This window comes from Triticum dicoccoides, chromosome 5B, assembly GCF_002162155.2.
Source record: "Triticum dicoccoides isolate Atlit2015 ecotype Zavitan chromosome 5B, WEW_v2.0, whole genome shotgun sequence".
Taxonomy (NCBI): domain Eukaryota; kingdom Viridiplantae; phylum Streptophyta; class Magnoliopsida; order Poales; family Poaceae; genus Triticum; species Triticum dicoccoides.
Window position 1 is genome coordinate 95,909,892 of NC_041389.1, and position 14,547 is coordinate 95,924,438.

The 14,547-nt window shown below is 44.0% G+C and overlaps 1 long non-coding RNA gene and 1 pseudogene across 1 annotated transcript; both read right to left on the reverse strand.

Annotated features, from left to right (window-relative positions):
* The window catches only part of LOC119309161, a 46,381-nt pseudogene extending 37,718 nt beyond the window's left edge, over nt 1–8,663 (reverse strand).
* A 1,815-nt stretch (nt 8,664–10,478) lies between these two features.
* On the reverse strand, nt 10,479–12,584 carry LOC119305236. The gene is made up of 3 exons (XR_005148588.1): nt 12,432–12,584; nt 11,758–11,824; nt 10,479–10,755 (listed from the first exon to the last, which is right to left on the reverse strand). It is a non-coding gene; the product is annotated as an uncharacterized LOC119305236 (long non-coding RNA).
* Between the last annotated feature and the right edge of the window lie 1,963 nt (nt 12,585–14,547).

The following is a 14,547-nucleotide window of genomic DNA, read 5'->3' on the forward strand; positions in this document are numbered from 1 at the left end:
CTTTTCTTCCCGGAGCCTTAGTCTCTTTCGAGCATCAATTTTCATTCGTACGGAGGTTTTCAGTCTTCCCTCAATCATTTCAATCGGTGAATTCTCATCTCGTTCGTCATTCCTCATCCCTCTCTTTTCCGGTGGACTCAATTCAAGTTTTTCGGGTTGATCATATTCTTTTCCTCAGCTCAAGTGTTTTCCCTGCTTGTTCGTCTCTCGCCAGTTTATCCTTCCGGAGTCCTCAAGACATCTCAGGAGATTCGTCCGTGTTCTAATTAATTCGAGGTTGCCACCTCATTCAAATATTTCAATTGTTCCGGTGCTTCATCAATCTGTTCATCATCCTTTTTCAACGGTGTTTTCTTTTAGTGGGCCCTAACCCACAAGTCTTTTCCAGGATCTTACCTGACTCTTCTAATTCCCCCGGAGTTATTCTCAATTCTTTTCAAGTGTGACGTAAGAATGGATTTCATCAGTCACATGCCTTCTCCAAGATTTCGTTCAAATCATTTTCATTGTTGGCTCAACCTCTTCTCTTTTCATTCCCCCGGAGTATCTCAGTAATTTTGGTGGTGTTTCTCGTCGTCAGTTGAAGACCGAAGAAGAGTTTTCCTCTAAACCTTGTCCGTCCTCCCGAAGTTTCGGGGTTCTAGCTTCATGTTATCCTCGCGAAATATTCCTTTTGTCAGATATTCTTTTCATCCATCCGGAGTATGTCAGGAGTTGTTTTTCCGTTTCTTTTCACGGAGGCCTTCATTCCAGTTATCGTTCTCTATTTATCCCAGTGCTTCGTTCAAGTGTTCTTTAATCAGCTCATGATCTCTTTGTTCTTTTGCATCTAAATCCCCTCTAACATATTTGTTCCTTCTAATTCTTCCCGGTGACTCATTCTCTTTCATCAGTCATTTTCGAATTCTTACGGCGGTTCGTTCAAGTTTCTTTTTCTTAGTTTATCATTTTTATTCATTCGTTCTTTCGAAACCTACCGGTGGTTCATGAAGACTCTCTCCAGTTTTGTGCTATCCCTTTCTCAGTTTGCGATATGTCACTTCTCAATCTTTTTCAAGAAGAATAAGTAATATGCGAAATCCTTTGTTTGTCATCAATTTAATTTGATGAAGGATAAGCATACAATAAATCTTATTCTTATTTCATCCAAGTGATTAATCCTTTTCCTTCGGAGTTTGTTCGTGATGAATAAATTCTAGTTCCATGTGTTTTCATCTTTTCTTTTCCGGAGTTCAAATTTTCCTCGGCCTTCTCGTCGGAACCTCCATCTAAATCATCGCAAGGCTTTAATCTTATTTTTTCATCCTTCATTCTATGTCATCATCCTTTCGTTACCGGAGTTCTTCATGGTGGTTCTTCTTGATTTAATTCATTCTTCAAGAGTTCATCAAGATTTTGTTGGTGGAGTTCAAGTACCTTTTCTTTTCGCGTCTCGAAGTGCAATTAATTCTTCATTTTCTTTTGAAGTGGATTTTTGCCTTTCTTCGTTCTTCTCAGCTATCCAATCATTTCCGTTTGCGGCTGGTTATCACCTCATAATTTTTGAGATGTTATCCATAAGTCCACGACAAGCTTATTCTTTCGTTGTTGATTTTCTCAACAACTCCAGTCAATCCTTTCTTCTAAGTTCTTTTCATTCAATTCTTTCAATTTTTCCGAAGGCATTGCATTGTTCATCTCGTCAAGTGTCATCCCATCTTGTGAAGTTCATGTTCTTTTCCTTCCATTTTCAGCCGGAGTGCTGCCTAAATCCTTTCAGTCCTATTCGTTTCTTATCTCGTTCTAACCGGAGTGGTTTCATAGTCTATCTGATTCCATGAGCATTTGATTCTCGTCATTGTCGTCATTCCTCTCTTCTTCTCAAATGCTCTCGATTCTTTGCTTCTTATCTTGAGTTCTTGCTTCAACTCATCCATTTTCCCTTCCGTCTCGATCCTAAGATCTCGGGACGCGATCTATTGTTAGTGGAGGAGTGTTGTAACGCCCCGGATTCGTTGCGCCAGGTGTCTGCCAGTTATTCGCCGTCGTTGCCATGTCATTTGCTTGCGTGTTGCATCTTATCATGTCATCATGTGCATTTCATTTTGCATACGTGTTTGTCTCATGCATCCGAGCCTTTTCCCCGTTGTCCGTTTTGCGATCCGGCACTCCTATGCCCTCCGGCATTCCCCTTTTGTCTCTCATTGTGTGCGGGTATTAAACTTTCTCGGAATGGACCGAGGCTTGCCAAGTGGCCTTGGTATACCACCGGTAGACCGCCTGTCAAGTTTTGTGCCATTTGGAGTTCGTTTGGTACTCCAACGGTTAACCGGGTAACCGTTAAGCCCCTTTCTCTTTGCAGCCCAACACCCCTCCAAAGTGGCCCAAAACGCAGCAAACTCCCCTCCATGCTCTCGGCCGTTCGATCACGATCGCGTGGCCGAAAACCGCTCCTCATTTGGACTCTCCTAGCTCCCTCTACCTATAAATAGACCCTCCCCTTCCAAATTCGCGGATGAAAATCCCCCCTAACCCTAGCCCCGCTCCTCTCCGCCGCCGGACACGTCCGGATCGGGCCGGACATGTCCGCCGGACACCTCACCCCGGCGAATCAGAGCTCGCCACGTTGCCTTCCCCGCCGCCTCGGCCAACCCAGCGCTGCCACGTCATCGCCCGCGCCTCCCACCGCGCTCCCCTCCACTTCGCGGCCCGCTGAGCCCGCGCTCGGCCCGCTGCCTGGGCGCCTCGCCCGATCGGCTTTGCGCCGCCCGAGCCGCCTCCCGCCGGCGCCGCCCATCGCCGCCGTCAGTCGCCATCGCCGCCGGCGCGCCTCCGCCCCGACGCCGCGCGTCGCCCGGCCGCCGCCTCCGTCTGCCACGTCGCCCCCGCCGTCCTGCACGCCGCCCAGCACCATCGCCGTGCGCTGCGACCTCGCCGCCGGTCGGTGAGCCGCCCCCGCACTTTCTCTCTGGCGCTCGCGTCCGGAGCCGCCCCTCGGAGTCCGCGCCCGGATCCGGCAAGATCCGGTCGGATCCGCGGCCCCGCGCTCTCCCCGCCTTCCTCCTCGCCGGATCCCGCCGCTTCGGTCATCTCCCCGCAACTCCGGCGAGTCTCTCCGGCGAGATCCGCGCTGCATCGAAATCCATGCCGAGAGGCTGACTTTTCCCCTTCCCCGAATCTGCTAAGTATCGAGTATTTTGTCATTTTCATGCCATGTTCGTCATGCTATATCTCTGCATCCGTAGCTCCGTTTCGTGCGTGTAATATGTCAAATTGTTCGGCTCAACGAGTGAATCATTTCATTCCATTGCATCATATTCATTTGAGGTCATCTTGATGCCTGAATCATCGTTGTAAGAGTGCTTCATGATGTTTTCTGCTGTCTGTTATCAGAACGAGCTCATTTGTCATTTTTACCATGTTTGATGTGTGCATCCTATGAGGTTGATGTCTCATGTGTTTTGATCTATGCCATGTCTTCTTTACAGAGGTGCTTACTATGTATTTTTGTGATCAATGTGGTGACTAGCACAAGCATGCAAACTAGGCTTCGTGATGTTGCTGTTTTAGTCCCTGTTCTGCTGTTATTTTGATACAATGTAAACTTGATGCTATAGAGATATCCATGCATATTTTGAGATATTTCAGTAAGGATGTTTTGAACATATGGTTATTGTATATCCATTTATGCCCTTTGTTGCAATTATGGAGTAGTCTAGCATGTCATTTTCGTGCTCTACTTTTGCTTCAAAATGTTTCCTGGCAGATTATTTACGTGTTATTCAATTTTGCCAAGGTTGCTATAGTTGATCCTTGCATGCTATAGACTTGTTCTTGACTTGGTTTGTTTCACAAACATGTCTTCTTGATGATGCTATGCTTATCTTGTCATGCAATGACTTGTGGTGAGTGAATCGAGCTTGTTAAGTAGTGTACATGATGTTGCTGTTTTGCTAGGCTGAATCTGTTATTCCGTGATGCTATGTAAACATGTTGCTACTAATCATTCTGTGCATAATCTGGAGATGTTCTATAAACATGTTTTGATCTACATGTCATCCTTTATCCATCCATGCCCCTGGTTGAATTTATAGGTTGCTGTAGCTTGTTGTAATGTTGCTCTAAAGTTGCTTGATAATGTTGCTGTCAGCCTGTTAACATTAAGTTCAGTTGTTACCATGATTGTTGCTAGTGTTCCGTGCACCCTATGACCTTGCTCTTGCCATGCTTAGCTTCACAAATATATCTTCTTATTGTTGGTTGCCTTGCCATGCCATGTATTGCTCTGTAGTGAGTTGCACAAGCTCATTAACATGCCTTCATAATTCTGTTTCTGTCATGTATGAATCTGTAATATAACTTGCTATGTTTACGTGGGTGCCATCATATTTTCTGATCCTTTTTGGCTTATGGTCAGTAAGGGACTTTTGATCTATGCAATTAGTAGATTCATGCCATGCCTTTGTTTGCCATTATAAGTTCCTGTAACATGTTGTTTGATAGCTCTAAACATTGCATCGTCATGTTATTTTCTGCAAAGTCTGAAATTGTTATAACTTGCAATCTTACCACGTGTGTTTGAGCATGTTCTATTGATTTCTGGAGATAGCTCAGTGTTCATGTTTTGTTATGCTTTACCTGTACATCATGACCATGTCTTTTGTTATTATGTTGAGATGTTGTAGCATATAGTTTTGATGCTTGCAATATGCCTAGTTGCTGTTTTGGACAGCTTGTCCTTTAAACTTGTTTCATGTGTGTGTGTGTTGAACCGTTGCTCCGTTTTGAGTGTGCTCTATATGAAACTTGCTTGATTTTGCATGTAGTTTCATATTATCATGTTGCATCCTTGTTTTGAGGTGTTTGCTTGATGTTTGGGTGCATTTTGCATCTATGCCATGTTTAACTTGTGTTGCTCATATCTTCTAGGCCGTAGCTCCGAACTAAATGAAGTTTATATGTAACTTGACTAGAATCTCGTGTAGATCATCTTTGTGCATCTTAACTTGCTGTTTAACAACTTGAACATAAGGTTTATTCAGATCTGGACCAATTTCGAAATTTGCATATGAGGACTTACCGGAATTGTTATATGTTGTTCCCGGCCTCATTTAAACTTGCCTTGATGTGTTGCTCTTGTTTGCATCATCTCTTGCCATGAGTAGCTTCATGTAGCTTTGTCATGCATCATGCTTGTCGTGCATCATGCCTTGTTCATGTGTGGTGTGTTTACCATGTTGTGTGCTTCTTCTTATTAGTTCCTGTTTCGTTGCGATCGTGAGGATTCGTTCGTCTTCGCTTGGTTCGGCTTCATCCATTCGTCTTCTTCAAGGACTCGTTCTTCTTCCTTGCGAGATTTCAGGCAAGATGACTGCTACACTGGATCTCACTACTATCATTGCTATGCTAGTTGCTCGTTCTATCGCTATGCTGCGCTACCTATCACCTGTTTACCAAGCCTCCCATATTGCCATGAACCTCTAACCTTTGACACCTTTCCTATGCAAACCGTTGTTTAGCTATGTTACCGCTTTTGTTCAGCCCCTCTTATAGCGTTGCTAGTTGCAGGTGAAGTTGAAGATTGCTTCGTGGTGGACAGGATTATTGTTGGGATATCACAATATCTCTTATTTAATTAATGCATCTATATACTTGGTAAAGGGTGGAAGACTCGGCCTGTTGCCTGGTGCTTTATTCCACTCTTGCCGCCCTAGTTTCCGTCATACCGGTGTTATGTTTCCGGATTTTGCATTCCTTACGCGGTCGGGTGATTTATGGGACCCCCTTGACAGTTCACTTTGAATAAAACTCCTCCAGCAAGGCCTAACTTTGGTTTTACCATTTGCCTCACCACCACCTATCCTTTCCCTTGGGTCAGCCAACCCGAGGGTCATCTTTATTTTAGCCCCCCCGGGCCAGTGCTTGTCTAAGTGTTGGTCCGAACCGAGTAGACTGCGGGGCCCCCTCGGGGAAACTCGAGGTTTGGTTTTACTCATAGGATGTCTCATACGGTGTTGCCCTAAGAACGAGATATGTGCAGCTCCTATCGGGATTGTCGGCGCATCGGGCGGCTTTGCTGGTCTTGTTTTACCATTGTCGAAATGTCTTGTAAACCGGGATTCCGAGTCTGACCGGGTCTTCCTGGGAGAAGGTCTATTCCTTCGTTGATTGCGAGAGCTTGTCATGGGCTAAGTTGGGACACCCCTGCAGGGTATAATCTTTCAAAAGCCGTGCCTGCGGTTATAGGCAGATGGGAATTTGTTAATGTCCGGTTGTAGATAACCTGACACCAGATCTGAATTAAAACGCATCAACCGTGTGTGTAGCCGTGATGGTCTCTTTTCGGCAGAGTCCGGGAAGTGAACACGGTTTCTGGGTTATGTTTGACGTAAGTAGGAGTTCAGGATCACTTCTTGATCATTACTAGTTGACGACCGTTCTGCTTTCTCTCTTGTCGCTCTTATTTGCGTATGTTAGCCACCATATATGCTTAGTCGCTGCTGCAGCCTCACCACTTTACCCCTTCCATTCCCTTTAAGCTTTGCTAGTCTTGATACCCATGGTAATGGGATTGCTGAGTCCTCGTGGCTCACAGATTACTACAACAATAGTTGCAGGTACAGGTTGTGCGATGATCATGACGCGAGAGCGATGCTTGCTTGCGCTGAGTTCTTCTTCTGCTTCTTCGATCAGGGGATAGGTTCCAGGTCGGCAGCCTGGGCTAGCAGGGTGGATGTCATTTGAGTTTCTGTTTGTGTTTCATCCGTAGTCGGATGATGATCTTATGTATTGTGATGTTGTATTCGTGTGGCATTGTTTGCCTTTTGTATGTATCCCCATATAGTGTGTAATGTTGATGTAATGATATCCACCTTGCAAAAGCGTTTCAATATGCGGGTCTATCCTTGGTGGGACCTTCGAGTTCCTTTTGGATAGGGTCGCATATTGGGCGTGACATCGGAGTCCGCCGAGGAGTCCGGCACCTCGGAGTCACGAGCTTCATGAGGGACAAGGTCAGTGTTCGGCTCCATCGCCGTAGAGGTTGCAGCCCCCGAGGCGGTGTCTAGCCACCCGTCCTCGATCTGCGCAGCCGGCTCCGAATTGAGGATCAGAGCGGACTCGTGTGCGGCCTCCAGGGCACTATCTGGCTGCAGAGCTAAATCATGCCCATCGTGTAAGTGTGGCGCGCTCGGCTGTGGCTTGAATCCATCGAAGATCAAGTCTCCGCGGATGTCAGCCGTGAAGTTCAAACTTCCAAATCTGACCTGACGGCCAAGGGCGTAGCTTTCGATCTGCTCCAGATGGCCAAGCGAATTGGCCCGCAGTGCAAAGCCGCCGAATACGAAGATCTGTCCGGGGAGAAAGGTCTCACCCTGGACTGCATCGTTGTTGATGATCGAAGAAGCCATCGAGCCTATCGGTGACGACATAGAGGAACTCTCAATGAAAGCACCAATGTCGGTGTCAAAACTGGCGGATCTCGGGTAGGGGGTCCCGAACTGTGCGTCTAGGCGGATGGTAACAGAAGACAAGGGACACGATGTTTTACCCAGGTTCGGGCCCTCTTGATGGAGGTAAAACCCTACGTCCTGCTTGATTGATATTGATGATGTGGGTATTACAAGAGTAGATCTACCACGAGATCAAGGAGGCTAAACCCTAGAAGCTAGCCTATGGTATGATTGTTGTTCGTCCTATGGACTAAAGCCATCCGGTTTATATAGACACCGGAGAGGGCTAGGGTTACACAGAGTCGGTTACAATGGTAGGAGATCTACATATCCGTATTGCCAAGCTTGCCTTCCACGCCAAGGAAAGTCCCATCTGGACATGGGACGAAGTGTTCAATCTTGTATCTTCATAGTCTTGGAGTTTGGCCGATGATGATAGTTCGGCTATCCGGACACCCCCTAGTCCAGGACTCCCTCAACGAGGCTGCTGGCGACCATGGAGTTGACGTCGCCCTGCTCCATCACGACGGTGCAGATGCCGAGCTCACGGGGATGGGGGAAGGAGGTGCCACGCAGGCCGGCCGTGTCCGGGAGCTTCCAGAGGCCGATGTAGAGGCGGACGATGGAGCTGATGCTGAACAGCACATCAGGGAGGGGCACATCGCACGGCCACGGTCGGTTGACGAGGACGAGGTCGTGGACGCCCTTGGCAGCGAGGAGCTGGAGCCAGCGCGCGAGCTGGGCCTGGTGCACGCTCATGTGGCTGCAGGTTAGGTGGACGCGGCGGAAGGGCCCGGGGTGCGACTCGAGGATGCCCGAGACGGAGGCCGTGACGGAGGATGAGTTGGGCCGGAGGAAGGCGTCGATGGGGTCGGGCTCCGTCCAGAGCCAGACCCGGCGCCAGCGCGAGGCGAGGACGGCGGTGCGCGCGACGTCCGCGATGGGGAGGCGGGAGACAATGTTGCGGAGGAGGGTGTCGGGGAGGACGCTGATGCGGTCGGTGCTGGTGGGGAGGGCGAGGTCGTGCGCGGCCTCCGTGATGAGGAGGCGGGAGAAGATGCTGCGTGGGGGCGCATCGGAGACGGGCGGGGCCGGGGCGGGAAGGAGCTCAGCGCAGATGTAGGTGAGCAGCTGCTCTGTGGCTCGGTCCAGCTCGTGAGGGTCGAAGCCCAGGCGCCGCAGGTCGGCCGCCGTCTCCGGGTCGACGTTGGTGAACGGCGTACGGCCGGCCATGGTCGGCGGCCTGATTTGGGGGGTTTCCGAGCGGAGCGAGGGACTAGTGTAGTGGAGACTAGGCTGTGACTGTATATAGCGCTTGGTTCGTTTAGTTGGGATGTCAGCCCCATGGCCGAACTAGATCGGAATCGCGCCTCGACGCGAGGGTGCCGGTCACAAGGTTTTGGTCAAGCACGTAATGCTAAATCGGTAGTAATTCAGGTTTAGGATATGCTATTAAATTATGACCACTGAAAAGTTACTTCAGTTTCTTTCTGCTTTCCTATAACAAATAATTTTAAACTAACATCTCATAAAAACAAATGGTTAAAGCACTGAAGCTTCAAAACATGTAGTTCTCCAAAACATGTTCTGCATATTCTAATTCTGATAGATCCAAGTGCAAACTTGAACTTAGAAAATAATATCAGTTTGAAAACATCCAGGAGTGTAAGTCGACTAAAACGAATGTCAAATTTAGGTCGAAGCTACAAATTGTAGAATTCACAAAAAGATATTTAATGCATTAAATTGCTGAGCCAAAATATTTTGAGCTAGATAAATCAAGTGTAAATTTTGTTTCTGTGACCTAGAACCCGAATATGTCAACGACCTGGACTGTAAGTTATGTGGCGAACAGGCCTGAGACATGTCGAGCTCCATGATGCCGGCTGGCTGGCCACCGATCCAGGCGCTGCCACGAGCCCCTTCTCCATGTGGTCTCGCGTCAAAGAGGACAGGCAACGGCAACGGCTGGCCACCAGATCTAGCGATGCCACGAGAAGTCAGCCTCTGCTTTACAGTAAAAGAGAAATCAACACAGGAAAGCTAAATAAACAATAGGCAACTACACCTGAAAACCACACTTAACTACCCATTGTCAAAAAAAGTATGTGCCTAACCCTATATCCTAATAGTAATGCAACATCATGCAGGTTCATTAGAGCATTGATCATCATTCTTACTCTAGTATTCAACATCAACAATGTGTCTGCACTTACACTTGACATACCCCTGCAAGCAAATCAAACTTTAGCCCAATATAAGAGAGGCATAGCTCCACGAGCAGATAAAGCGCTGAAACTGTAAAAACATTGATCATCATGCAGGTGCAGAAAAATAGTAGAAGTAGAAATAAAATAGGCGCAGAAATAATTTGAATGTAAATACAGAAATAAAGTAGAAGCATAAATAAACTGTAGATGCAGTAATCAAACTAAGTAACTTATAGACTGGACCAGAGAAACCGATACAGGAAAACTAAAAAAACTAATAGGCAACTACACCTGAAATGGCATGATCGCATTATAACAAATAAATGATCTGCTTAGGCTGGATCGGCAACATTCCAACCTATGTTTTTGAGGCGATGCTTCGCTTTAAGGCGCTGGGGGGCGCCTTGATGCCTAGGCTCCTAAAGCGGACATATTTGCAAAGCGCTAGGGGGGGCGCCTCGACACCTAGGCGACGCCTTACAGACGCCTTAAAAACATAGATTCCAACTTAAATTTTTAAGCAAGGCGAGAAACTAAATCAACCGTGTTGAAGATAAAGAAATCAGACTTGCAATCTACAAAACATCTTTGACACATAATCATAGGGAAGAAATGATGTTTTTGTTTTTACAGCCCTAGGGAACTAATATGGTCAGTACCAAATAGCAACAAACTCATCAACAGATAATATTCGCTTTTCTACATAACGTAGAAGTAGAACCATGAGAGATTTTCTGCATGAGGTAGAACCAGAAATTCAAGAGGCAACAAATGGCTTTGGATTTACTTTGAATCATCTGAATAAGTCATTGAATGAGAACAAAACAATATAACCATCATCTACAACCCCCCTCCAAACCGAACATGTGCAATAGACTGCATAATCTTTTTTTTCCTCGAATCAGGATTGGCTACTCAACACACTCCAATCTTACAACATTGTGCAGCAAACAAAAAAAATATGTCAGGCAAGTCGAGCCCTGGCCCAGTGACACGGAGGCATACCTCGATGAGAGAAAAATTACACAGAACAACCACACACTATTGTTCCATAGACTTATTTTTGTGGTGGTTGCAAACTTGAGTCCTCCTTTGCTGAACCTCTTGTATATAGTCTGTAAATCGGAGAATACAAAGACCTCATTGAGCAGTTTAGATAAAATTGCATTGGTACAGGCAATACCTAACATACACTCTGCAGAGTGGTAGTAAGTTAGAGATATCAGCACAGTTAATCGTACATTATCAAGCACCGGTAGGACTTCTCTTAATATTAGAATCACTTCCACAATGAAAGAATCGACGCTTATATTATTGTAAGCAAAATGAACAAATGTAGGAACTCATAATTAGTAGCAAAAGCAAGCTACTATGACCAACAATGATAGAAGTCATCAAGCTCTTTATGATATTTTCTACTTCAGATTGCAAGTGGCATTAAATGAGTGCGCAAAACGGAATATAAAAATAAAAAGGGTCAAGGTACTTCTGACAGAACTCCTCTCAGCATTATTTTGGTATATAACTCAAGCCTTGGATCAACTAATCTAGCATGGTAGCTTTTTCTTCCTAATATATGTAGGAACTGCTAGTTAATCACAAGTCCAACTAATTTAGCAAACCAAGCCATGAATGGGAGCAAGCATCACCTTTGTAGAGACCAAACATTGGAACACCTTTGTAGAGATAGACCAAAATAATTCTCCTATTAAGTTCTTTGATTTGCATCTATCATCGTTATAAATATGGTGTTAGCTGAGGCAATTCTTTTCCTAACGCTGACTTTGGTAAGTCCAGACAATTATTCCCTTCTAATTCATATAAGTTCCCATTCAAACATTTGTGTAATTGAACTACTGTTCTATCTTCAAACAACACACTTCCTGAAGTTGCAATTATAAAAGCACTTGCACCAGAAGTGAAGATTGGCAAGCATGGCAAAGCTGACATATAATTTAAATCAAACACTCCCATATCTATTATATAAATTAGTGATTCTGATAACATCACAGAAATATATTATCAAATCTAATAGTGTACTACATTTGAAAGCATGATTTCATGATAAGAGAAGTGAACAAAATGAAAGAAAGAGAGGTAAAGAAATTTGAGTATACCTTCCCCTCAACACATCCATCTCCCTGAAATTAGCCCCAAAGAGTTGGTTCAACAGGGTACTCTTTCCTGCTCAAAATAAAAAGTATGATTAATCTGATGCCAACTAAATTTTGAAGTACGCCCTGTCTAGTTGTGCTAAAAGGGAAGGAAGTCCACAACTCACACATATTATCGAAGAATAAATGTTTAATTTCAGTATTAGACTATCCGTCAAATAATGAAAATACGCATTTTACAGTTAATATCATAGAAACTAACAAATAATCCCCAAGAGAAAGGATATATAGTGCATTTATAATTAATTGTTCATCAGTGGACTTTGATTCTTAGATGTCACTCATGTCAGCAAGTGAAGGGCTCCAAAATAGATATGCACGAATACAATACTTCTACTATTTTTCTCATGTATGTACGCCAATGCTTAAGTACTAATTTTGTATACCACAGATCCATTTGTATGATACAGGGCACTTTATAAGTCCCGGTTCATCTGTGTGCCATATCATCTTGATACATAGTCTTAACTAAACTTTGTGTGGCCCATACATTTTTTGGTCTGGGTCTCGCTAAAAATAGGATTTCATCTCTCCTTTTTCTCATGCATTCACATAAGAAGAACACATGCAGTCAAGGAGTTGATAGGCAGTTATTGAGTACAAAATTTTTTACTAACCTTAATTCGGGCATATATCGGGTTCCCAGTTGTAGGCACAGTCAGCTTGTACGATTTATCCACCCTGAACTCGAGCTGCAACAGATCAAAATGCAGAGCATGTATAAAAGCAAGAAAGTGTCAAGAGGAATCATACAACCTGTCGACAAATAACACATAGATCGGGATCGCGCCGGGTGCCGGTCCGAACATTTTAATCAAACAGGTAATGCTAAGTTAGTAGGAATCTAGGTTTAGCATATGCATTCTTACAGGATAACAATTGTGATAGGATAACAATTGTGATAGGAGCGAGATAGGGAGCACGCGCATTACCCAGTCCAGACGTAAAATCCAAATCAATATAGTATGCAATCAATGCACGGTTCAACACCCAAAGCAATGCACCATGAATTTCCCAATCAAAGTAAATATCACGCAATACAATTGAGGCGCATCAAGCTCGGCACAAAGAAATAGACCAAAAGCAACATTTAATATATCAGATCAGAGCAAGTGATATAAATAGAAAGGAATGCATTCCACAGATCAAAAGCCATTCATAATAATTAGAGCATGTAATTTATATCAAAAGAGACCGACACCTGAGTAGCGCATAGGGCAGACAAAACACTGAAAGCGGAACGTTTATACATGAGGCTAGTGACAATCAGATAACAGTCTACACAAATTTTAAGGATGATAAAAGTCCATGCTAACTAATACATCTGTCAGAGAGTATTCAGAGTTCCTGCGCCAAGAATGGTTGAAATTCCTCGCTGCTCCAAGAAAAGTTGTGTATCTCTAGCCCAGGAAGAGAAGAAGAAATGATATTCCTGGAGAAGATATCTCAACTCATTCAAGATTTATTAAAAGATTCATATGACATCTAAATCTAGCATGCATTGTTACAACAACAGATATCTATAGTGACCAAAAAGGAACTATTAGGAAGATGAGTTTAGTAAACTGACATCAAGCAATTCTGTCATATTTCCTTCAAAGAAGTTCGGGGAGTGTGTGTATACAGTAGCACTACATGGGTATGAATTATACAAATACATAGCTGAGCACCATCATGAGAAATTTTTGGCAATGGGAAGATCCGTGTCTCAGGACTCAGTAAAATATAATGCATTTTAGCCTAAATATATACACATAAAAATGAGTGGATCCTTCTATCGAAGGTCACAATAAATAGTAGTTGAACTCAATATGTTACTTAGAAAAATTTCTTGGTAGAACATGTACAAAACATTCATGAAGCCCTCTAGTTTCATAGGGAACAGCATAATCAATAAACAAAGCTCATTGAGCACTAACTATGGTGTAGGGCAAAATACTAATAAATAGTATATATGCAGATTAGTTAAGAGTCCAGGAAGGAACTAAAAATAACACACATCAGCAGATTAAGCAAAGGCAATGTGAGTATTCAGAAAAGAGAGGGAAGCAACAATCACATGCATGGGATGGAGGGAGAGAGCAGAAATCAACTTAGCTTTGGTGGCATCAAATCCAAAGAGAGTACACAACATCCTTTGTTCTTCCCCCATCTATCTCCCATTCTGCGTCTACTCAATAACAAAATAGGTGGCACATAAGCCAATCAGCATATTATGGGAGGATGATCTTGGAGGAAACGTGAAATTTAGACACATCATATTACATACTCTTTTATGATGAATATTGCTAATAAGATCTCGTCACAACTACATTTATAGCAAAACAGGTTGAATTTTGAACCTGTTGGTACATGAGATCTATGGTTGTAAGCCATTTTTTTGCCGGGAGATATTACCAACGTCAATATCATTTACAGGTAGTTACGAACAAAATTGTTGTAAGCCATGTTTACAACTCAAAACTCACGAATTTCTCTCTATGATTTAGAGAGAAACATTCAACATTTTAACTTACCTAAACATGGATCAAGTATCTAAAATTATTACTTTTCAAATGAAGTATCTAAAACTATATATTTTCTAGGGAAGAATCTACAACCGTCGCTCAGGTGAGGAAATAATCCACGCAAACGACGGGGATATAAAGGTCATATCCTAAAAGTTGTGGTACACAACAAGAGAAAGATTATATATTGAACATAAAAGATTTTTCTGGTAGCAATGGTGGAGGA